This window comes from Giraffa tippelskirchi, chromosome 13 (genome assembly GCF_054371585.1).
Source record: "Giraffa tippelskirchi isolate mGirTip1 chromosome 13, T2T-mGirTip1v1.2.pri, whole genome shotgun sequence".
Lineage (NCBI taxonomy): Eukaryota > Metazoa > Chordata > Mammalia > Artiodactyla > Giraffidae > Giraffa > Giraffa tippelskirchi.
Genome location: NC_137287.1, coordinates 44,808,693 through 44,834,454, shown reverse-complemented (window position 1 = coordinate 44,834,454; position 25,762 = coordinate 44,808,693). Strand labels below are relative to the sequence as shown.

The 25,762-nt window shown below is 52.2% G+C and overlaps 1 pseudogene across 1 annotated transcript; it reads left to right on the top strand.

Annotated features, from left to right (window-relative positions):
• Positions 1-1,004: 1,004 nt before the first annotated feature.
• Positions 1,005-23,189, top strand: LOC145531320 (sodium- and chloride-dependent glycine transporter 1-like; annotated as a pseudogene). The gene is made up of 10 exons (XR_014072357.1): positions 1,005-1,066; positions 6,970-7,115; positions 12,681-12,800; positions 13,197-13,467; positions 19,979-20,138; positions 20,322-20,456; positions 20,538-20,647; positions 21,046-21,292; positions 21,373-21,492; positions 21,589-23,189. The product of XR_014072357.1 is annotated as a sodium- and chloride-dependent glycine transporter 1-like (transcript).
• The last annotated feature ends 2,573 nt before the right edge of the window (positions 23,190-25,762 follow it).

Genomic DNA, 25,762 nt, shown 5'->3' with positions numbered 1-25,762 from the left:
GATGTGAGAGTTGGACTGTAAACAAAGCTGAGCGCTGAAGAATTGATGCTTTTGAACTGTGTTGTTGAAGACTCTTGAGAGTCCCTTGGACATCAAGGAGATCCAACCAGTCTACCCTAAAGGAAATCAGTCCTGAATATTCATTGAAAAGATTGGTGGTGAAGCTGAAACTCCAATACTTTGGCCACCTGATGCGAAGAACTGACTCATTGGAAAAGACTCTGATGCTGGGAAAGATTGAGGGCAGGCTCATCTGGGCAGAGGGGCCAATAATACACATCCAATCCCTCAGGGAACTGCCCAGCCCACAGTTGACAGACAGAAGCAAATATGTCTAGAATGAGTTTATAAGAACACTGGTAGCACAAAACACAAAAGAGGAAACAATTTCTTCCTTCTGGAGTGGAGTGGGGGCCGTGTCAGGAAAAGCAACAGAAGAGAAGTGCCTGCACATGCTGTGTTTGCTGTGCCCAGAGCTTCTGGTCCAAGCTAGTGATGTAACTCCAGATGCCCGGAGCCCAGGCTGAGCAGCATCAGGATAGGGAAGACCCATCCTGGCCGCCTGGCTGGGGCAAGGTGGGGGAGCATGTGCTGATCCAAGGTGACACCCTTTCAGGGGAAAGGTTGAGGCCATTCACACCGACGATGAAGGAATTGGACCCTTTCCCAGTTCTGTGTTCTTTTTTTTTTTTTTTTTTATAGAATTGGGCATCTGGAGAGTCAAAAATAAACCTTTGTCCACTGGGACATGAAGCCTGGCGACCAAGGGTTTCAGGGGAAGGATTGGGAGAAGAGGGAGGTAGGAACTGTGGTCATCCAGAAAGGAACAGGATGGGAGGGAAGAGCAGCATGTGGTCTGGGCCCTGCACTACCTGTTTTGGAAAGCCACACATGTGCTGCCTTGCCTTCCCCGGGCCAAATCCTCACCTCATTCTCTGCTGTCTCCACAGCTCTGGAGTTCTGTACTCCGAAAGGTGCTAGAAACAAAGCCTGCGAGTGTTATCTGGGACTCTCGAGCGCCTCACCCACCACCACCATGGTAGGAAAAGGTACCAAAGGGACGCTGGTGAGTACAGGGACCAGACTGCAGTGAGGGGGTGGGGGTCATGAGCACTATCTCTCCCTTCTGGGGCCTGCTGTCAGCTTCTGGCCCCGACAGGAGGGCCTAGGAGGCACCATGGGGCCCCAAGTCTGGCACTGCCAGGACTCCTGAGTGCTAGGGCTATTGCAGGCCCAGGCAGGCAGCCCCTCACCCAGCCGGTTAGATACTGCTGCGGTTCGGAGCCCACAGCAGGCACATTCTGCTACAGAGCCCCAAAGTCATGCTGGGAGGCAGGAAGCACACTCCCCACCCTCATCACAAGATATCCTGGAGATCAGGCTGCAGTCGATCCTGCTGGGAGGGCTTTCCTGTGGCTGACACCCCGGCACCCTCATCCTGTGCTCTGCCTGCTGTGGGGAGCATTCAGTAGGGGCTGATCAAGGAGTCCTCAGAGACTGATTTTTCTCTTCTTCCACTCGAAAAATAGCATAGACCATTTCATGTTGAATCCTCTTGTGAGGTCTTTCAGGAAACATCCCTCTCCCCTTTCCCCAAGTCACAGCTCTTCACTGCCCACTGCCTCAGAGCACAGGAGAGGTGGTGTGAAGCAGAGGGCAAGAGCAGGGCCAGCTCATGGATGGACGGAGCAGGCCAGCTCTGGGATCAGAAGCCAGGAAAATACCCCAAGGGCCGTCGTTGTATTCCTTCTCTGGGGATATTGCCTCAAGAACCAGTGAGATTGGGAAGCTGCCCAGGAGGGAGCCAGTGGCTAAGCATGGCCTTTCCCTTGGCTCCTCCTTTCCCCACATGGATTCTGCTGTTGCTGTTCTCATTCAGTGAAAGACTGATTGACCTAGGGTCTCTTGCTGAGCCCTCCCCAAACAAGCCCTGTCTCTCACCAGGGATTTCTGGGACTCTTAAGTCCTCGGTCCAGAGAAATGCTGTTGGGGAGAGAGCCAAACAGTTGCGCTCCAGGCTCAGGACCCTCTCTCCTGCCTGGTCCTGAACTTCCAGCATCCAGCCCCTCAGGCCCGCTCTGGTCTGGCCCACTCCTGATTGGAACAAGTCTGAATGAATTAGGCTTCTCGAAGTATTCCTGAGACAGCCTGAGCTCTTGAGTGCTCATATATGGGCAGAGACGGAGGTCTCAAGACCCGCATACTTGCTAGGGGGGAGTAGGTGCCATGATAGGGTCAAGACTGGCTTCCTTCTTGCCAGAAGTGTTGGAATTGCCATGGGCCTATAGCAGAGAGTGGAGTGCGGCTCTGCCCCTCCCTCCATGGAGATTCTGAGTCCCGTGAAACTTAAGAAAACCTCTGAGTACTCGCTGGCTGCCCTGCTTTCTCTGGAGTGACCCTGAAAGGACTGGGGCAGGCAGGCAGGGCTGATGTGGGACCCACCTGGGCAGCACGGAGAGCCTGAATCCCAAGGCCCCAGAACCCCTACCGGGGCTGAGCTTCCCAGACCCCAGGCTCTGCCAGCTAGCCTGTCTGTGGAAGGGAATGCCACCTTGGGACACCTGTTCCCAGCACCAGGATGTGCCTAAAGATAGCCAGAGCATAGTTTCCTTCATGCCCTTTGACCTTTGACATCTGCCCACTGCTGCTGCGTCTGAGGCTCCATAGCAGGTCCCCTGGGCACCCCCAGTGGTTGCTCGAGATTCTCTTCCTGCTTTGTTCTCAGTTTTGCTTATGACCCTGGGCTACACTATTCTCAGGACTCAGCTGAAACCAGTGCTGCCTCCATGTAGCGCTTGTCTCTGAGGAGCGCCATCCCTCCTAGGTAACCTGGACAGCTGTACCTGGACTTCATTAGCTGCCGTGGTCCCCTAAGGGCAGATCATGAAGGATGCTCCTTCTCTAGAGGCCACAGTGGGGTAGAGCAGAGGGAGCTGAGGGCCTTGCGTGTAAACCAGGGGCACTTGGACCCTCCCAGGTCTATGACTTCTGTTGCCATTTGTGTCCTGGTATGCGGGAGTAGGCAGCTGGCCCCGGCCACGAGGTCCTCACTTCCATCCCCCTTTGCCCCAGGCTTGTGTGTGAAGACATGGGCCCCCTGGGTCTCCTCAGTGTCTACCATGTGTCATCCTTGGAGCCTCTGCGGGGCTCTCCATGCAGCAGGTGCCCCGTGGAGGGCAAGCCACTTCCCAGCACGTGCCCAGGCCCACATGACTGCCGCCAGTGTTCTTCCCCACCACTCCCAGCCCCGATGGTCTCTGCGAGGCCAGTTCAGCTGCCTCCTTCACGCCTCAGCAGCTCCTTGGACAGGGCCATGCAGGAACCCAGCTGGCCAGGGTGCTTCCAAGCCTGGGAGCAGCTGGGATGGTTGGCGGCACCGGGGTAGGGGTGGGGGTGGTTCCTTTCATGGAGACCTAGTGCCTCTATTTATACACATGTAGGGCTGGGTTGCCCGGGGCTCATAGGACTGGGAGCTGGTAGAGAGGAGCCCAGGACAGGAGAGCCCCAGTGCTGCTGCTGCTAAGTCGCTTCAGTCGTGTCCGACTCTGTAGGACCCCATAGACGGCAGCCCACCAGGCTCCTCTGTCCCTGGGATTCTCCAGGCAAGAATACTGGAGTGGGTTGCCATTTCCTTCTCCAATGCATGCATGCATCCTAAGTCGCTTCAGTCGTGTCCGATTCTGTGTGACCCCATTGACAGCAGCCCACCAAGCTCCTCTGACCATGGGATTCTCTCGGCAAGAATACTGGAGTGGGTTGCCATTTCCTTCTCCAGGAGCCCCACTGGGTCAGCTTTAATCCCACAGTCTCACACGAAGTCAAACTCAGACCCCCGCCCCTGTGCCTGCTTCCCACTCGTATAGCATCTTGGGCAGATGGGCCTTGGTGAGTCTTACTGGTCTCTCCCCTCATCTCTGCTGCATTGGGTGCCTCCGCTACTGGGAAGCCTCATGATGAATAATAGCAGGTCACCCAGGCTAGGGTTCCAGGTGCTGGAGCAGCTAAATCATCCTAAAAGGTTTTGAAAGCACCACAGGCCGCCTGGGGGTGTCTCACCCTGACCTGTTCTGTTATGCTTTGACAAAAGTGTTTAGATACTTCTTGTCTGCAGCAGTCATCACAGAGCCTGGTGCACAGCAGATGCTCGCCCAGCCCGGGTCCTGGCATGTGGCAAGTGCTCAACCAGTGTGGGCTTGACACATTCTGGGAGCTCAGCAAGCACGGGGTCTGGCATTCACCGGGCCCTCCCTTGGTAGAAGGCTTGTCACTTACCAGGCATTCTCCTGGCATGAGTCCTGGCACGTGACAAGTGCTCAACCGGTATGACATGGCACATATTGGGCACTCACCTAGCACAGTGCCAGGTGCACAGTGCATGCTCACCCTGCTCAGGGCTGGCCATATCCTGGGTCCTCACCTGGCCCCGAATTTGGCATACATAGGGCACTCATCTAGTGCAGGACCCAGCAAACCACCAGGGCTCCCTGGCATAGGGCTGGCACACAGTGGGTGCTCTCCCAGCACTGGACTTGGCACACACTGGGTGCCTTCCTAGTGTGGTTTGACACACAGTAGGTCTTCTCCTATCTTAGGCACCAGCACACAGTGGGCACTCTCCTTATATGACAAGGACTAGCACAGAGGAGGTGCTCTCCTAGCCAGGCCAGCCTGCACAATGACTGGATGACCCTAGATTCACAACTACAGCCTCCCGAGTGAAATGGACAGTATCTAGATCCAGAAGAAAAGGCCCAGCCTCCTTGGGTGTCCTCTCTGGACCTGGGACCTGCCCTCCATTCCGCTGGGCCTCCCTCCCCAGCCTGGCCTCCCTGGAGCCCCCTGACTCAGCCCTGTGGCCTCCCCTCCCCTCCCCAAGCTGCCCGGCAGCCCCAGCACCCAGCATGCTGCAGCCCTGTCCCAGCAGGACCTTCCCTGGGAGTCACAGGGCACAAACAAAGCCCCTCGACTCCTGGGCCCTCTGGAGGAATGGCCGTTCTCATTAAGAAAAGTCAGAGGTGGGCTTGGAGGAGCTGGCCTCCCTGAGTGGGGCTAGAGCAGCTGGATCCCACTAATGAGGCCTCATTACAGCCAGGACCCAGCAGGGCTGCCACGCCTGCTGTCCCCATGGCCAGAGCCAGAGGAAGCTGTCCAGCCAGGGCTGCCTGTTCTGGGCACCCGGCCCCAGCCAGGGCAGCCAAAGCCCGTAGCCCACCCTGGGTGGAAGTGAGCATTTGGGCATCATGGGTGACTGGGCCTTCCTGGAGCCAGTGGCCCAGCCGGAGACTTGGCCCTCAGTCTGGACTCGCAGGAAGTCAGCGGAAGTCAGCAGAGCGTGTCTGGGGACCAGCTGCGTGAGGCTGGCCTGGAAGCAGCTCAGTCGCTAGGGTCTGAGGCCATTCTCCTGGGAGACTTGCTTGAGCCAAGATCACTCCCCATCTTCTCTCCCAAAATGGGCATAGTAGCATACTCACCTCGAGGGGCTGTTGGGAGGATTAAATGAGTTAATATACATTAATATGAAGTGTTTAGGACAGCATCTGGCTCACAGTAAGCACTTAATATATACCATCTATTACTATTATTTATAATGCTCGCTAGCTTCAAAGATGGGTAGATATGATCCCCATTTTAGAGATAAAGAAACTAAGACCAGACATGTAGTGTAACTTGCCTAAGGAGATACATGGAGGGAGATCCACCAGAGCTGGGGTTTGAACCCAGGCCCGTCTGACTCTAAAGACTTTGCCCTTTAAAAATAATGACGTTGGAACTTCCCTGGTAGCCCAGTGGCTAGGAATCCACCTTGCAGTGTAGGAGACTCGGGTTCGATGCCGCTGGTCAGAGAACTAAGATCCCACACGCCGCAGAGCAGCTAAGCAGTTGCACCAGAACCGCTGAGCTGACGTGCTGCAACTGAGACCCAACACAGCCCGATAAATATTTTTAAAGTAATAATAACAAAAAGTTTATTAAAACAGTATCATCCTGCCATGTTCCCCCTTACCAGACGCACGGGGAAGCTGCCCTTCCCATCAGAAGTCATGCCTGACCTCAGGTTCCTAAGGTCCCACTTCGTACCAGAGCCGCTGCCCGCCCGTCAGTCTCCAGACGCCGGAAGCCATGTCTTCCCAGCACTAGAGCCCTCGCGCCACCTTCCTGGCCTCTGGTGTGTGGCGTCACTGCCCTCGCGCTGCCTTCCTGGTCTCTGGTGTGTGGGGTCTCAGCGCCCACTGGAGACTGAGCAGTGAGGGGGCCTCAGAGCAGAGGGACTGAGGTCTGAGGGAACTTCTACCCAGACCACTCAGCACACGCTCCCAGAGGGGCCTCCTCAGGGTCCAGGTGTCGCAGTGCTAGTCCTCAAGGGTCTGTGTTCTGCAGCTGCCCTCTGGGCTAATGCCATCTTTCTCAGACAGGTGACAGTGCAGTGCACCAGGCCGCAGCTCTTTTGCACAGTCAGTCACATTCTTCTGTGAGGACACACTCTACCATCTTGGCTGCTGGGGATCCCTACACCCTGGAGGGATTGCTCCAGGGCCCATCGCCCCGCAGCCCACAGCACTCTGTGAAGTCTGAGATGCTCGGGGAGTGCCCTGTGGCTGCATCCCCTTCTCCCTGCCCCTTCACCATCTCTAGTGCCCAGTGGTACCCAGCCTCATTACCCCACCCACTGCCAGGCCTGCTCTCAGAAGCATCTGGGCCCCAGACCCCACTCTAGAAGGGAATGAGCTGTCCTCCCTCTCTCTCCTGTGCCCACCCTGCCTTACCCTGTGGTTGTGAGTGTGTGCGTGTGTTTTGTTCCAATAACTTGCTGGGAACAAGGGAGAAACACAACAAGCCCCACGCCTCACTCCAGCTGCGGAGCATCCGCGCTGGGCTGCATGGGGACTGGCCACAGCGGGAGGGTCAGGGGAGGGGGTAGGCAGAGCTTTGGGAGGAGATGAGGTGAAAGTAATTGATGCTGCTCAGCAGGCAGTGGAAGAGGCAGGGGATGCTTCAGCGTCGCCAGGAGCCGGCAGATGTTTCTCAGCATGGATGAGACACGCGCACTCCACTCCAAGTGCTCACCCCAGGATGGCGGCGGCTCAGGACCTGTGGACCCCTCCTCCCCGCAACAGGTCAGTCACTTTCCAGGAGGTTGAGCCCCCTCTCTGGTGCCAGGCAGACTGGGAGGCAGGACTGGGGGTGGGGAGAGGGGCTGAGTGGTCTGTGCCAGGGAGGGGCAGGCGCAGCCAGCCAGAGAGACAAACACCAGCAAAAGTGACCCAGAAAGTTGCAAGTATGCAAAGGAGCAGGAAGAGTTAGCTGTGCAGTGGGGGTACAGGGGAGGAGAATGGGGGTGTGAGGGCTTCCCCAGCCCAAGGACCTGCTGAGAACCTGCTCTGTGTATCAAAGCTGCATTGTCCTAGCTCCCAGGGAGATGGGCTGGAGGTGCCCAGGAATTGTACTAATCAATTAAGCCCCATTGTCTGTGCCATGGCAGTTACTCCTATGGGGAGAGTTGGGGAGGGGAGAGGGGGCCTTGATACAGGGGCTGCGTGGTGAGGATGGGGGAAGAGGTGGGCGAGCATCTCAGCTGGGAGGCGACAGATCCTGTGGAATGTTCGCCAGTGTCCAGGACTAGGGCCCAGGTGAGGTGGGCACCAGAAGTGCCTATGTTCCAGGGGAGTTGATTTCCATGTGGCTGGGAAGGGGCCACCAGCTCTGACAGCGACTGGAGTTGGGTGCACTGAGCAGGGCAGAGCCCTGGAAGTGACTCAGCACCAACCTGACCTCACTGGGAAGGGTGGGGGAGGGCAGCGAGGTGGGGAGAGCAGAAGAGGGGGCTGTTTGTGCACCCTGGAAGTGCAGCCTGAGACCCTGGGGGCTTGGCCTTGCAAAACAGTGATCTCTCGTCCCCATGGGGACACAGAAGGACAGGCCAAGCCCTCCCCTTAGCTTCTCATTCCAGAGAGTGCCAAGCACGTCATCAACCCACCCCAGTCATCAGTATCACCCTAGGCTTCTCTCTTAGCAACCTGCTTCCCCCTCCCTCCTCACTACTCTCTGCAGCCCCAGCCTTGGCCTTAATCTCAGGCTTTGAAGGTGCTGGATTCAATGTGATGGCTGATTCATTGGGTGATAGGCAGTTTTCCCTCAAGCTGCCTGCCTCAGTCTGGAGTGGAACATTCTGGCCTCATAGGAGGGCAGACCAGGAGGCATTAGTCCTTGCTCTGCCAACATGCCTCTCTACCAACATGCCTCTCTAGGGCCAGAACCCAGGATTCTGGAAATTGTTCTCTCCAGGGTGGTACCAAAGGGAACCTTGTGGAGGGCTTTGGCCACTCCATATACTTCCTCATTCTCACCCAGGCCATCCAGGAAACACTTAATCTGAATAAAAGGAGTGTCCCCTGGCCTGCCCCTCTTTCCAACACAATTGCCACCTCTGCCCTTATGTCTATACTTTCTGGAGCCACCTGTGCCTTCTGCACACCTTCCCCTGCCACCTGCTCCCAGGGGTCAGCCCCCACCTTCAGCAGAGATTTATACCTTTCCGAATACTCACACTCACACAGGACGCCAGAGCCACCACAGGCTGGTGCCGGAAGTTCAGAAGCTGAGACAGGCCTGGGTAGGAGCTATTTCAACATTCCAGTTCTCCCACCCTTCTGGGTGGCTGGCGGATGGGGGCATCTTAGCAGTGTGAGGTGGGGGGCCTGAGCAGGGGGTGGGAGCTTTCGGGGAGGGGCCTTGGCCAGACAAGGCTCAACAAGATTGTGGGAGCTTTCGGGGAGGGGCCTTGGCCAGACAAGGCTCAACAAGATTCCCCCCAAGTTGGTGGTCCCTCCTCCACTTAGTCCTGTCTTGAAGGTGCTGAGGGAGAGGCTGTATCTAATTTTACCCCCAGCTGCTTGAATCAGGGGCCTCAGGTTCCAACCCAAAGGCGCCAGCTTCCACTTTCTGTTTTCCCTCCTCTTGTCCATCCTTAGCTCCTGCCCTGCCCTGCCTCCGTCAATGTCTGTCCCTTCCTGCAGACCTTATGCCCCACCGTCCCACACAGCTGCAGCCACTGCAGTCGGGGGGGCACCTCTGTCGCTGTAGCACACGGGAGGTCACTCCACACCCTCAGCTATTCCCCCTGTGCTCTGGACGCCTCCATCTTCCACCCTGTTGTTTTATTGATTAGTCCTTATCACTTGCATTTTTAGCCTCCAAGTCTTTGGGTGTCTATCTGTAGCCTATAAACTTGCAAAAACCTTCCTCGTTACAAATAAATAAATAAGTGAAAAAGCCCAAATCTCCCTTCTTCACGCATCCTGCCCCCGGTTCTCCCCTCTTGTGTGTCTCCAGACCCTGCTGGGTTACCTAACAGACAAACCAGGGACACACTTCAAGAGCCAGCCAAGAGGAACAAGTGCCATAGGAATAGGAAAGGTCATTTCAATGAAAAGTGGCAATAAATTAATGTTGTTGTGCTCAAGATAATTTAGAAAAGGTTTACTTGAATTTTATCACACATGCAAATTTTACATTATTTTGAAAATCAAAAATTAGTTTGTGTCACATATAGATAGGAGGGATGGGAACCCTCATCTTTTTTTCAGGCCCCCCAGCTTGCCCTTTTAGTGGAAGCTCAGAGTCTTAACCACTAGACCGCCAGGGAAGTCCCAGGAACCCTCACCTTTTAAAGGTGTTAATTCTGTCTTTCTCACCTCTAGCTCTTCAACCCTGTATGTCTTCAGACACCATCGAGTGCTCCTGCCGAGGCCGCCAGTGACCTTCACGTTGACAAATTTGACAAATCTGATGGACGTCTTTTCCTCTCACCTGTGACCCTTTCAGCAGATGTCACCTCTAGCCTTGAAAAGCTCCCCTGTGGTTTTGGTGACAACTGCTCTCCTGGGTTCCCTTCTACTTCCTAAACCTGTCCCTTTCGGACATCCTCATGGTTCTTCCTCTCGGAATGTTTGTGTTCCCCAGAGTCCTGAGCTGGATTTTGTCTCCTCTGTCTCTCTACATATCTCTCCTGGGATAGTTCCTGCATTTGTGTGGCTTCAGTTACCATCTGCACTCAGATTACTTCTAAACAGCTTTCCTGAGCATTCCTATGCAATCCAGTGGTTAAGACTCTGCGGCTCACTGCCAACACCCTGAGTTCAATCCCTGGTCCCCACAGGCCATGCACTGTGGCTAAATAAATAAATCAAATAAAATTATCAGTTTTCTCTAGCTCAGCCATAGCTTCTGACTTGTAGATCTGTGCATCCCATTGTGTACTCTTTTAGGCACCTAAATTCACCAAATCTGAACTAGAGTTCTCAAGTGTCTGACAAAACTTTCCTTCTCCAGCATCTTCTGTCTCAGGGAGAGGTGCCATCATCCATTCAGTCCCCAAGCTCAAAACCTTTCTCTCTCACATCCCCCACCTAACCTCCTCTACAATCTACCAGATCTGTCCTATTGACTCTGTCTCTTAACTGTATTGACTTATTCATTTCTCTTTGTTTCCTGGCTACCACCCTCGTCCAAGTTGCCATTATCTTTGGCTTGCAATAGCCTCTGAACTGGTCTCCCCAGTCTCTACTTGTTCAGTCCACTTTCCATACTGAAGTCATTCTGATGAGGTTTCAGTGATTCCTCATTGGCTCAGGCTGGCCTTTCGGACTTTCCATCTTCTAGTTCCCAACCCCAGGTGTGTATGTGCTTAGGAGAGCCTTAGCTCTCACTCTCTGCTCCAACAATGTGTAACTACCTGGAGCTTCCCCTCTCCTGCTTAGGCTGTCTTTTCTCCTCTCCTGTATTATTTTTGGGGACAAAAATAGCCAGAGGAGAGATATTGGAGACTTGAACTAGGGTGGTGACATGGATGTGGTAAGAATTGATGAGATTCTGAAAAAAAAAAAAAAAAGGGAGGGGGTTACAAATGAGCTTATTTACAAAACAGAAATAGAGTCACAGATGGAGAAAACAAACTCATGGTTACCAAGGAATGGGGGAGAGGGGTAAATAGGGAGATTGGGACTGACATATACACACTGTGCTAAGTCGCTTCAGTCATGTCAGACTCTTTGCAACCCATGGACTGTAGCCCACCAGGCTCCTCTGTCCATGGGATTTTCCAGGCAAGAATACTGGAGTGGGTTGCCATTTCCCTCTCCAAGGGATCTTCCTGGCCCAGGGATGGAACCCAAATCTCTTATGTCTCCTGCATTGGCAGACAGGTTCTTTACCACTAGCACCATAAAATAGATAACTAATAAGAACTTTCTATGTTGCACAGGGAACTGTACCCAACACTCTGTAATGGCCTATATGGGAAAATAATCTTTATTTTTAAAAAAGTGGATATATGTTAAAAAAAAGAAAGAAATTGATGAGATTCTTGACATACTTTGAAGGGAAATACAATAAGACTTGTTGGATTTGGAAATGTGGGAAGATAAAAAGAAAGGAGTCAAGGATAACTTTCCAGTTGTGTTATTTGTTTATTTATTTTTGCCTGAGTAGCTAGAAAAAATGAATTCCACTAACAGAATGGGGGATACTGGGAGTAATGGGTTTGGATGGGAAGAGAAGGAGTTCAGTTTTGGATATGTCACTGGAAATGGCTATTAGAAATCCAGTTAGGTATATGAATCTGGTTCAGGGGACTGACTGATCTGAGTTGGAGCTGTAAATTTATGAGTCATCAGTGGAAAGATGAAATTTAAAGCCACAAGACTGAATGAGAGCACTGAGGGTGTAAAAAGGGTATAAAAAGGATATAAAAAGGGTATAAAAAGTCAAAAGTCCCAGGAGCCTTCAGCATTAAAAGTTTGTGGAGATGAGCCTCAGGAGAGAAAAATCAGAAGGAAAACCAGGAAAATGTAGCACCCTTAAAGCCTAGTGGCAAAGGGATTTGCTGGAGGAGGAAGTGGTCAACTGTGTCAAAGGTTAAGTAAGCTGAGGGCTGAGAATTTACCATGAGATTTAATAACAGGAAGATCATCGATGATGCAGACAAGAACAGTTCAGGAAATGACGTGGCAAAAGCTTGTGGGATTACATCTCAGAGAAAAAGGAGAAAGAGGGGTTGGAGTTAGACAAGTTGTTCAAAATTTTTTTGCTATAAAAAGGGTACAGTAAAGTGGATGCCTGCTAGAGGGTTAATTAAGATCATGAAAGTGTTTTTGTTTATTTGTTTTTTAAATATGGGATAATGACAGCAGATAGATTATTTATGTATATTTATGGGATTGATCCAGCAGAGAGGAGAAGACTGATGAAACAAGAGGGAAGAAATATTAGAAGAACAAAATTCTTGAGAAATTGAGACGGAAGGACCTACTCCCTGAGCAGGGAGGTTGGCTTTAGACAGAAACTCTTCTGAGCTATTTTCACGGCTTCCTCTCTCCCTTTACTCTGCTCCAGTGTCTGCTCTTTGAGAAGTCTTTCCTGTCCAGTCTTCCAGAATGATGCTACCCATCACTCTCTATCCTTTCATCCTGCTTTACTTTTTTTTTTTTTTTTAGTATTTATTTATTTGGCTGTGCTGTTTCTTAGTTGCACCAGCGCGGCATGAGAGAGATAATTTTGTCGTTTTTGAGATTGCATCCAAGTACTGCATTTCAGACTCCTTTGTTGACTATGAGGGCTACTCATAGGAAGAGGGTGGGATTCCCCAAAGCCGACCCTGAGCCAGCCCTCTCCCTGCCCACCAGGAGCCTTCATGATCCCCTGCTTCATCATGCTCATCTTCTGCGGGATGCCCCTCTTCTTCATGGAACTCTCCTTCGGCCAGTTTGCAAGTCAGGTCTGGAGGATCAGCCCCACGTTCAAAGGTGAGGGCTGGATGCGGTACACACACACACACACACACACACACACACACACACACACGGGAATCTGGGGGCAGTGCTGACTCACCATCTGTATAAAGACTGCCACCCCTATGGATCCTGGGTATTGACCCAAGGCCCACATCAATGGCCAAGGTCAGAGACACATGCTGGGATCCATCGTTTACTTGGCCTCCACCCTCTCCTCCTACCGCATGCATACACAAAAGCCCTTCGCCCACCCCCCTCCCCCACCCAGCCTCCATCTCGCTCCTGCCAAGGCCTTGACCTGCCCCTTCTGTGGCCCTCCACAAAGGCCTACCCCTTAGGCCCTTCAAAATTAGTTTCACGTCCTTCAGCTAGGTGTGTGAGGCTGCTCCTGCCCCTCCCCTCCCCCAGGTGTGGGCTACGGCATGATGGTGGTGTCCACATACATTGGCATGTACTACAACGTGGTCGTCTGCATCGCCTTCTACTACTTCTTCTCATCCGTGACGCCCGTGCTGCCCTGGACCGACTGCAGTAACCCTTGGAACACGCCCGACTGCATGAGCGTGCTGGATAACCCCAACATCACCAACAGCTTTCAGCCTCGTGCCCTACCTGGCAACGTCTCTCAGGCGCTCAACCAGACCCTCAAGAGGACAAGCCCCAGCGAGGAGTACTGGAGGTGAAGCCCCCATGGGACCTGGGCTTCTAGGGGTTAACCTGGGAGCCTATCTTCAGCCCTCCGTCTTTGCCAAAGGGCAGTGGTCTGCAGTCTAGGGAGGGTGCCAGGAACGGAGCAGGGCAGGGGTGTGGGAAGAAACGTAAGGATCTCGCAGCCCACTTCAGGAGAGGCTGACGCACAGGCTTTGTGAGTTTGTGCGAGTCCTTACACAGCAGCATTGAGGTTCCAGCAGTCAGGCAGGTCAGACGAGGAGGGTCGGGGCAAAGAGGGGTGGCTTCCTGGTAAGCAGAAGAGCACGAGCAGAGGCCTTTAGTCCCAGATGAGCCTGAGGGAAACTCGTTGTGACGAGGGGTAACGGGTGTGTGGGGAACTCACCAGCCATGTGGTAGCCCATAGGGAGTACATAACTTCTTGGAGGGCTTACAAGAATGAACCGTAGACCTAACCCTGCAGAACCAAAGAAGAGCTGTGGAAGTTTCCTGAGCCTAGAGCTGTCATTATCAAGCTGTGTTTGGGAAGGGCAGCCTGGCACCCCTGAACTCTGTGGTGACAGAGAACGGAGTCCCGGGACTGGATTGAAGGGAAGCTGTTGCTGGGGGGTGTTTGGAACATCTTGTCCCAGCTGGGTGGGTGTAAGGGCACAGCAGGACATCCTGGAGGAAATTCCCCACGTCCTGTTGGGGAGCTCATGGGAATAGGGCTTTGTGGGCTGGTGGGCAGGCCTTGTTCATTCATTCCACAAACATTTATGGCGTCCACTCTGCTGGGCCCTGTGTGCCCATGGGGTATGAACAGCCCTGAGACCATGCCACAAGGAGGTCACAGTCTAGAAGGGAGATGGGTAGTTAATGCTATTGGGGGCAGGGGCTTCAGTGTAGGTATATGCAGGGGTGTGGTGAGGGCAAGAGCAGGTGATCGAGGAGGCTTCCCATGGACTTCCCTCAAGGTCCAGTGCCTAAGACTCCGAGCTTCCAGTGCCTCCACTGCAGGGGGCACAGGTTCAGTCCCTCCTCAGGGAACTAAGATCCCACATGCCAAGCATGGCACGGTCAAAAAATAAATCATAAAAAAACCCAAGACTTCCCAGAGGAGGGAGAAAGGAAGTATAGAAGGATTAGGAGACATGGCAGATGAGCTGCAGCCAGGAAGTGGCAGACTGGAGCTGGGGTTGGGAGCAGGTAGGATAGAGTATTGGGACAGATGAGGCCAGGACATCAAAAGGCACAGGGCTTCCCCTGCCAGTCAGAGAGTTTGAGGCCTTCTCCATGCTGTGATGGAGAGTCAGGGCTGAGCTGTGGAGGTCCCAGTGACACTTGAAGTCCTAGCAGGTCCACGTCCTCTAAGCCGAGGGCCAGCACTCAGAGCCTCAGGGCTGAGTGTCCCTGGGCTGCTGCTGCTGCATACGTGCTCAATCGTGTCTGATTCTTGGCAACCCCATGGACTGTAGCATGCCAGGTGCCTCTGTCCATGGAATTTTCCAGGCAAGAATACTGGCATGGGTTGCCATTTCCTACTCTAGGGGATCTCCCTGACCCAGGGATTGAACCAGTGTTTCCTGCACCTCCTGCATTGGCAGGCAGATTCTTTACCACTGAGCCATCTGGGAAGGCCCTGTGCTGCACTACAGATGTTCAAAGGCAGTTAAGATGTGGTCACCATCCTCAAGACTCATGGTGGAGACCTTAGAGCCGTTGCCTCCCAGTGAGGTTTGGGCAAAATTACCTCTGGGCAGATTCAGTCGTTCAGTCATTGGACAGGTCATTTCCTGAGCACCAAGTAGGTACCGAGAATTGTACTCAGAGCAGGGACAGAGCGGGGAGTAAGAGACTCTGCCCACTTAGGTATTCTGCTACATTTGGGGCATGGTGTTGCCTGGGCAACTTGATCTAGACTAGGGAGAACCTTCTGGAAGGTTCCAGAAGCACAAAGCCCGGAGATGCCCCAGAAATTATCCTCCCAGGGGCTGTCTTCCAGGGTGGGGCTACTGCTTGGCAAAGCTCAGGAGATTTTATCCAGTGCAATTAGAGGGGAATTTCCCTCCAAAAAAACTAGCCATGGGTCAGGAGGTCCACGGGATGGCCTGCTGAACTCCACTCCTTGTCCGGGGCTGGAGCCAGGCCTCCCTAAGGAGCCGCAGTCCCAGGCAAGACTCTTTCCTTTCAGGATGGCTCCCTGCTGCCCCCTCCTGGAGAGCCTAGGGAAGTGACCTTTGAGAGGGCTGTCCAAGCTGGCTTCAGCAAGATGAGGTGAGCAAGCGCCCCCATTTTTGGGTACCTACTATGTGCTTATTGTTGTTTAGTTGCTCAGTCGTGTCCAACTCTTTTGCAACCCCCTGGGCTGTAGCTCTCCAGGCTCGTCTGTCCATGGGATTCTCTAGCCAAGAATACTAGGGTGGGTTGCCATTTCCTTCTCCAGGGGATCCTCCCAACCCAGAGATCAAACCCAAGTCTCCTGCATTGGCAGGTGGGTTCTTTACCCCTAAGCCACCAGGGAACTATGTGCTAGGCATATTATATGATATCACCCCCATTTTCAGATTCAGAAACTGATTCCCCGATGTTAAGGAACTAGGCTGCAATGCTGTATCAGGATATACATGTGCCCTGTTGTGCCTGGTGCCTAATGTGAATTAGGCTGATGATACTCTTCAGACATTCTGGGTCCACAGTCTCCAGTGACCCTTTGGAAAGCTGCACAATCTCATCTCCAGTGACCCTTTGGAAAGCTGCACAATCTCATTTGAGCTCCACAGCCACCCTATTAGATAGTGTGTGTCAGCTTTATAAAATATTCCCATTTTACAAGTGAACAAAGCAAATCAAGAGAAAGATTGACTCCTTTAAAGAAGAAGAGCTCTCAGGGCAGATTTCTGAGCCCACGTCTGCCTTTTGCCTACCCTTTGGCCTCCAGCCTTCCCTGCCCTCACCACGTCTTTACAGCATTAACTTACAGTCCTCTGAGAGCTTATCTCATGCCTGCCAGGCAGGCCCTAAGCTCAGGACCATGCCCTCATCTCCGCAGCAGACACCTGACACCCAATGAGACTTGGATCCCAGCACCCCTCTCTCAGTGTCTTCATGCCAGCTCTAGAGCCACGCAGACCTCACTCAAATCCTGGCTGTGCTACATACAAGCTTGGCCTTGTGAGGTCACCAAACCTCTTTAAGTCTCAACTGTTCATCTTTTAAGTGCGAGTGGTTACAACATCATTCTTGTTATTATAAAGATGTAGCAGAAATCACTAAGAACAATGACGGGTGCTCAGTAAGCACAGCGATACCCACTGCTGGAGATGCAGTGAAATAGATGAGAGTGTCCTGTTCTCAAGGCGTTTACCCTCTGGTTGGGGAAATTAAAAAATATTGCAGAATAAGTCCACAGATGTTATGTAAAAGCCAACTTGCAAATATGTGTGGTTCCAAAAGTTTTTCAGTTAGTTGTTTGGTCTCAAAAGCACATGGTCCAAAACCAAAACCAAACATTAAATATGGTGCCATAAAAAGAAAGTTAGAGTTCAGAAGATTAGCCTTCCAAACTTTTTAAACCCTTGTATTGTATGCTGAACCCTTGCAATAAGAAAATAATACAAAGCACTACCAGTTTAACATATGTAACTAGACAAAGTTTTTAGAGAGTCTTTTGAGCAAGGAATGAGTTCTTTACTTTGAATGCCGGTGCTTAAAGTAAATCATGTCTCAGCTGTAGCAGTAAGACCCGGTGGCTATTCTGGAAGGCAGAGCCTCCCAAAACAATGTGCTCTAAATAGTGTGCCAGTCCAGTTGGGCCTCGGCAGCCCAGAATCTCCAGCCCTGCTGCCTTCAGCTTTGAGTGACCTTGTCTATCTGCCCCATGGGCCCAAACTATTTTTTTCTGCATGTCCCAAAGGGAAAAAGATTGGAAAGCACAGCCGCAAGGGTCCAAGAGCTGTTCCTGGGAGGAGGGGGTGGATCTTATTCATCCCTTTATCTTTGATTCTCCCATGGACTGAGAGCCTGGAAAGTTTCTGACCCTGAAGCCTATTGAGTGTACCAACACAGAGGCAGGAGTTTGGCACAAGAGGGATGTGTTTGTCAGCGCCCTCTGCAGGTCACAATATGAAGGGCAGCCTAGTAGAAGATTTGAGGCAGAGGAGGCCTACTAAGGTGCTTGCAAGTCTGACAGTCTGGTGGGCTGACCAAACACACAAATCCCGGACCTGGCCACATTGTCCCATGAGGGCCCAGGGTGACCACCCATCACAAGGTATTAAACATGTTTTCATGAGGTTTGAGAACTGAGTTGGCAAAAAAAAGTAAAAATAGCTAAGAGTAGAGGACAGCCTATGAGCTATACTGAGAAGTCTTCACTGAAAGAAGGGAAAGAAAGGAGCCTGTATTTTTCTAAATTTATCTACAGATTATCCTAGGTTGAAGTTATGATGCCCATTTTAAAGATGAGGAGACTGAGGCTCAATAGTCTGTCTCTTGCTCATCAGTTCTAGCCTGGACAACTCCAATAGCTAAGCCAATCCCCCTCCAGATACTCCCCTTTATACTTCCCAGTCCATTTTCCATGATGTCAATTCATTCATCCATTCAGCAAATGCTTATTGGGCATGGCTCTGTGCCAGGCACTTTGCGAACCACTGGAGGGATACGAGAGTGAACAAAACAGACAAAAATCCTTGCCTTCATAGAAGGCAGATAACAAACTGAATAGTAAAATGTACAGTTTGATAGAAAGAGACATACTCTGGAGGAAAACACAGCCAAGAATGGGGTAAGTGTGCCAGGCTGGGGCTGGGGTTGCAGGTTTAATCTGGGTATCCAGAATAGGCCCCTTTGCAAAGAGGACACCCAAGTAAAGATTTGAAGGAAGGAAGGAGGGAGACAGCCATGTCGACAAGCCCAGCTGCGTAATTTGTGGGGCCCAGCACAAAATAAAAAGATGGGGCCTCTTGTTCAAATGTCTTCAGAATTTTAAGATGGCAATGGCAGGACGTTAACCAAGCACAAGGCCCTCCTAAGCACGGGGCCCTGTGTGCCTGCACAGATCTCACACCCATGTGGACATGTGAAGATCTGGGGAAAGAGTACGCCAGACAGGGAAGAGCATGTGTAAAGGCCCTGAGGTGGGAGTGGGCCTGGCACATTTAAGGAACAACAAGGAACCCAATGCAGCTGAAGCAGTGAGTAAGGGGGGAAGGAGCAGGAGGAGAAGAGATGTGAGAGATGGCAGTTAGGACATAGTGGATCGATCATGAAGGGCTTTGTAGCCACTGTATGGACTTTGGTTTTTCCAGGGCCAGAGATGGGAGCTGCTACAACGTTTTGAGCCAAGGAGAGGCCCTGAGAGATCTCTTCTAAAAGCCCTCCAGAAGCTTCTCATTGCTCTCAGAATAAAATCCAAACTTCTCCATCTTGACTTCACAACTTCTCCTGATCCTGTTGCTTCCTATCTTCATCCTTCTCTATTCCCTTCCCCTTCTCCTCCAGCCTTCCTGAGTTACTGACATGCCCAGGCAGTTCCTGACCCTGTCCTGCTGGGTCATGACCTGACCCTGACCCATGCCCTCAGCCTGGCATGTGCTTTCATTTCTCTTCACCCACTTTCTCCACATCCTTCAAACTTTGGCTCAAGCCTCCCCTCTTCCAGGAATACTTCCAGTGTGTTCCTCCCCATGGCATTAAGACGCTCCTGGCAGTGCCCACAACACCTTATTTAGGTCATTATGTCCAGCATCTAGCAAGGGCTTGGCACATCAACGTCTAGTAGATTGAAGAAACACGGCCGGCATGGCATAGGGCTCCAGAGAGAGTCATGCATACTCAGGAGAGGAATTCAGCTTTAAGTCTAGGCCCGTGTGCTCCAGTGTGTGTGCTAAGTCATTTTATTCATGTCCAGCTCTTTGTGACCCCATGGACTATAGCCCTGCATGCTCCTCTGTCCATGGGATTCTCCAGGCAAGAACAGTGAAATGCGTTGCCATTTCCTCCTCTGGGGGATCTTCCCAACCCAGAGATCAAACCCATATCTCTTACGTCTCCTGCATTGACAGGTGGGTTCTTTACCACTAGTGCCACCTGGGAAGCCTCTGTCTTTTCTCAGTACTCCACTGCGTCCCTCTGTTCATCAGAGTTGGAGGACTAGTGTGGGTGAAAAGGTCACAGAAGGCTTCCTGGACGAGGTGACACCAGATAGGGTGCGTCCAGTCTGGAGGAGAGGGACTTCCTAAAGGAAAGGCCTGGGCCGGGTCTGAGCAGGGACAGGGAGACCTCCACACCCCAGGGGCTGAGGAAGCTAGCCCAGGCCTGGGGTGTGGCCTGCAGGTACCCTCGAGGATCCTGGGAGAGGCAGCAGGTGGAGAGGCCTGGGCAGGCCGGGGCTGGGGCCTCTCCAAGGCTCTCATCTCAGACAAGCCGGCTGCTGGGACTCCATGAGAAAGGAGGGAGCTGCCAGGCTGGGCCCTGGCCTTGGGAATATGTTGCTGGATGGCGTGGCTGGCCCTCAGTGACAGAGTATCCCCTTCCAGGCTCAACGTGCTGAAGCTATTGAATGACATTGGAAACTTCGGGGAGGTGCAGTTGCACCTCCTCAGCTGTCTCCTTGTCTCCTGGGTGGTCGTCTTCGTCTGCCTCAGCCAAGGGGTCAGGTCTTCAGGGAAAGAAAATCCACCTCCCTCTAGAATCTGTGTCCACCGAGAAATAGCCTGCCTCCCCTGCCTGGGTTTTGTGTGTGGAGGGGTGGGTAGGGGAGTGATGAAAGCATGTCGGAGGGAAAGAGGGACCAGGGGACCCGTGTTGGTTGAGGGGGCAGGTTGGGGGGTGGATTGGGAAGAGCCCAAAGGAGTCCATTGGGGCCCCTCTCACCCCTAGGTGGTGTACTTTACGGCCACATTCCGCTACATGGTGCTGACCATCCTGTTTGTCCATGGCGTGACCCTGGAAGGAGCCTCCACGGGCATCAAGTACTACCTGACCCCACAGTGGGACAAGATCCTGGAGGCCAAGGTGGGCTGTGGGTGGAAGGTGACCTGGAGGGACGGGGAGGGGCAGAGAGGCGCCAGCCTCTGACCACAGCTCCTTCTTCAGGTATGGGGTGATGCCACCTCCCAGATCTTCTACTCGCTGGGCTGTGCGTGAGGTGGTCTCATCACCGTGGCTTCCTACAACAAGTTCCACAACAACTGTTACCATTGAGAGTCTCTCTGCCAGCGCTAGGGCTGCCCCCTGTTCCTGCCCTCTCTTCAGCCTGACCCTGCTTCCCTCAGACCCACCAGATCCAATGCAGCCTTCTGGCCTGCCAGCACCCTCCCTTCCACTCACAGCCGTGAGATCCTGGCAACGCCGGGTCTGCTTCCAGTCACTGCAGAACAGAGAACACTTAGGCAGAAGAGAGAAGGGGTGACGTTAGTGATGCCCCAGGGGTCTGTAAGGACTCAAGAGCCTCAAGCCCACTTAAAGAGGCCCAGAACAGACCAGAGAGGAGATTGGGGGTACTTTTGTTCCTAGAACTTTCCCTGTCTCCAAGTCTGCTGGCCCAAATTGGGCAGGAGGAACTAAGCTGCGTGTCCTGACCACTTGTTTCCCTCCGCATTAGAGACAGTGTCATCATCAGCATGACTAACTGTGCCACCAGTGTCTATGCCAGCTTTGTCATCTTCTCCATCGTGGGCTTCATGGCCAATCACCTGGGTGTGGATGTGTCCAATGTGGCAGACCACAGCCCGGGCCTGGCCTTTGTGGCATACCCAGAGGCCCTCACACTGCTGCCCATTGCCCCATTCTGGTCCATGCTCTTCTTCTTTATGCTCATCTTGATGGGGCTGGGCACTCAGATATGAGGCGTGGGACTCGGGCCTGTGGCTTGGGGCGGGAGGAGGCGGGGCCAAGGGTAGGCCCCTGCTCTGATAGCCGCATCCTGCAGTTTTGCCTCCTAGAGATGCTGGTCACAGCCATTGTGGATGAGGTAGGGAACGAGTGGATCCTGAAGAGAAAGGTTTATCTGACCTTGGGCAAACTTCCGGGCATCCCCCTTACCAGCCAGGTAAGAACCAAGGGAAAGGCTTGGCCAGAGTTGCCAGGGTATGGGGGGAAGACAGCAGAGAAAAGGGGACCGTAGCCTCAGGCACCCCCAACTCAGCTGCCCACTGGCCTGTACGCAGGCATCTACTGGCTGCTGCTGATGGACAACTATGCGGCCAGCTGCTCCTTGGTCATCATCTCCTGTATCGTGTGTGTCCATTATGTACATTTACGGGAGTTCTGGGTTTCCACCAGTACTCAACACCTGGAAGACAGACCCCCTAGCAGGGAGTGGAAGTGGTGGAGGGAAAGCCCACCATGACCAGGAACAATATACTAAGTCTCGTGATACAACTCTCCATGGTTTCATTATTATCCCCACTTTACAGATGAGGAAACTGAGGCCCTGAGATGTTAAGTAGTTGACCCAAGGTTATATAGCTTCCAAGAGTCAGAGCCCTCATGTGAAGCAGGTGGTCTGATCTGGAGCGTGTGTGCTGGGCCCATGCTGCACTAGAAACAAATTTAGAAGGAGGAGTGGTCTGTGGACTACAAACCTTCTGATTTTGTTCCTTTATGATTAGGGTGAGAAGTCGAGGGTGGGGATAGGGGTGGGGGGTGGGGGCGAGGGATTTGCTAGTGTAATGGTCCCTCCACAGAGAAGAGGCAGGGCCATCTCTGAGTGACAGAGGGGTCAGCCCGATGGTCAGGGCAGTGTCTGGAGTTATGCCCCCCATCATGCCAGCTCCTCTGTGCCGCAGAGAGGCCAGCACCGGATTTCCACATTGGCTCATGTTTCTGGGCAAAGAAAAAGGCCCCTGAGGGGCTGAGGCCTCCATCACATGAAGTGTGGGATCTTCCCAAGCCGGGCACTGGCCCAGCTTTGAAACAGGAGGAGAGGAAGTGTCCTGTAAGCGGTGGGAGGCGGGGGAGGGCAGATGCCACCGCCAAGCACTGTGTGCTTGGAGGTTGTCGCTTTGGCCCAGGACCTGCCCTCGGGGAGCTCATCCTCCAGGGCTCCTAGGAAGCTGCCGCCCTGCGGGGAGACCCAGGACACTGCCCAGGCAGGGCAGGAGGCAGGAGGCCGCCTGGGTCCGGTGTCTCCAGGAAACTGAGGCAAAGCCCGCAGCATCCTCTCTGTGCTCAGAAAGCCAGGCTAGAATCACCTTCGGGTGAGGATGCCAGGCTCTGTGGACCACGTGCTTCTGGGCTGTTAGTTTTCTTTTGGAGGCTTTACTTCTTCATAGTTCTGAAAAGATCTTTTCTTTCTTCTTCTTCTTTTTTTTTTTTTTTTTTAACAAACTCCATCCTTCTATCAGCTCAAATAAAGAATTTGTCTGCATGTTAGATCAGGCTCTAGTTCCATTCAGGAAACTTATTATAAGCTCCTCTAAGTGCAGCATCCCCCGGATGTGGGTCTTTGCCGGAGTCCCGCTCCAGCTGGTCCAGGGGTCCCCAAGGGATGAACGGCGTCAGCGAAAGGAAAAGAGACAGAGTTTTTTTTGATGGCCTAAAGACCACCCCTCTTTATTGCTTTAGTCTCTCTTTATATAGCATATGATCTTCTACGTAATGATTCTTACAATATTTTTCCATTTAGATCAACATCCCCTGATTCTAAGATGTGTTAAAAGTTTTTTCCTAGTCTATTGTCACATTTTGGTTACATGTTTACCCCGAAACCTATTTTTATTTTACTAAAACATAATCTATAAATCATATTATTCCATCTGTTTATTTTGTACAGCCTGCTACTACAGTGAGTACAGCGTCTTGCTTCAATGACTAAAAACTATAGTGATGGCTAAGGGCAAAGTTTTTCATAGTACAGCCATTGTCAGTGGTGGCTTGTTTACCATCTACCCACATACCACAAGACTATTTCTGGCAAGGGGAAATCTTTTGCAGTTACCTAGAAACTATTTACAATACAATTTATATATATCTTTTCTGTTTGTGCTTAGATTTTGAGGGGAAAAGGCAATTGGCTTAGTTTCTGTAACTTTCCCTGATACATGACCCAAGTTTTCCAGTCATCAATAACAATTTCCTCATGAGGCCAGGTCACAATAGGCTTAGGGCTTGTTTTCCAAATGATCATGGCCTTATTCCCTGGCTGAATGTTAGGGACCCACCAGTCAGGGGCCTCAGTAGGTTTAATCATTTTTGGAATGTTTCTCTGGGGCAAGGGATCATTTTTCTTTTTATTGAACTCTCATGATCTCATCATGGAAGCCCCTATAACTCCAACCATCAAAGAATGAAACAGAGTTAGCCACAACAGAAGCATAGAAACAGGAAGGAGGGAAGGTTCCGATCCTGGAGAGAAACCGCTTTGCAGTTTCTTCTTGATTGGTGCCGTGACTTTGTCATCCGGCAATAAATCCAGAACGGCTCCCAACAGAAAGAAAGAAACACAGCTAGCTACAACAGAAGCATAGAAACAGGAAGGAGCAAAGGTTCCGATCCTGGAGAGAAACACTTTGCAGTTTCTTCTTGATTGGTGCCGTGACTTTGTCACCCAGCAGTAGTTCCAGAATGGCTCCCAACAGGTCTTGACTTCTAAAGTTTAGTCACTAAAAAGGCTGGAGGGGCCTGAGCTCCAGGACGTGGCTGACGGCTTGGGAGGTGTATGCTGAGGCCTCCTGACAAGCAGCACCCATTGTCCCAGGCCCTCCAAGTGGCCCATGAACCACCTGCCCATCTTTCTGCTTCCTGTGGTATTTTTGTTGCTGCAACCCTAGGCTTTATCTCTGGTGTCCGTTGGCTCTTTCCAAAGTGGTTTCTTAGAGCACTCCCAGCCTGACCTGGTTTCTAGGCTTCAGAGCCTTCCCCCACTGTCTATTGCCATCTCTGCAGCCATAGACTGGCAGGACTTCTCCCTTTCCTTTCCCGCATTGCTCCCACCTCCCTGTATAAGTCAGTTCAGATCAGCACATGAGATTGTGCCAGGCGCTGTGCTAGAGTTGTTGCAATCCCAGGAGCTCCCAGGTCTGGAGGAAACATTCAAAAAATGCTTAGTAGATGGGAAATGCCACTGAAGCCTTAAAGACCACGGATTTGGCCTTAATTCATCAGGCAGTGGGGACCACTGCGAATCTTTGAGTATAACTGACTTCCAAGGGCCACGGCAGCTGAACAGTTTCTTGCCCGTTTCAGGATTATCCAGAAGCCAGACCCCTCCCCTTCCACAGTGCCCACCTGCCCATCATACTCCGGACCCTTGGTACCATCAGCTTCTTCTGCTACCCAAAGTTTGATGTCACCCCTGCCCCCCCTTAAATGTCTCTTTCTAGTCTGGGAAACTGGAGAGGGAGGGGAGCAGTGCTGAAAGGAGGCCTAAGGCCTGGGTGGGGCTGGGTAGGACTCATGCCCACTCCCAACCCCCACTCTTTGCAGCTGATTCTCATCTTCCTGGTGATCGAGTACCAGGATCCATCACCTACAACCAGTACAGTTACCCAAGCTGGGCCGAGGCCATTGGCTTCCTTATGGTTCTGTCCTTGTCGGGTGCATTCCATACTATGCCCTGTTCCACTTAAGAAGAACAGATGGGGCCACCCTCCTCCAGATGAGGGGTGGTATATCAGGGTCCATCCACAGTCCCACCCTCCCTGTCTCCACCCCCACTGCACACACTTGGGGGCCTCACCACAGGTGTCCAGCAACCTCGTCAATGTGGGACACATTTAGATGCTCCTTGATGACGCTGAGGTCCCAGTGGCAGCTGCTGGCAGATGAAGTCAACCTCACTCTCCCATGCTGCTTCACCCCAGGCCTTCAGGACACAAATGCCATTTCTCCTAGACAATTTTGTGCTTTCTCACAAAGGCAACACAAGATGGTACTAAAAGGAGGAGATCTGGAGCCTAGAATTGCACATGGGTTCTGCCACCCTTTACTGTGTGAGAGTCTGGGAAAGTCAATCATCCTTTTTGAGCTTTAGTATCCTCACCTGCAAAATGGAGACATCACCCCCTTCATAAGGATGTGTGAGACATAAGTTGCTACCGTTCACTGATGAACACGCTGCTGCTCATTTATCTCATTCAGTCCCTAGCCCTCTCTAACCCAGTCCTTGCAGCCTGGCTACCCCAGCCTGAGGGACAACTGGCCACTGGATGAAGTCTTTCCTTCCACTCATATCTGCGTGTAGTTCTCCCTCTTCCTGCAAAGCACTTCTTTTTGTATGTCTGTAATTCTGTTCCTTGTACTCTAAAACCCAGATCAAACCAAGCTCCCAGGATCAGCATGTGTTTCCTGGGCCTCTGCAGCCCTCATGGGCTGACCCC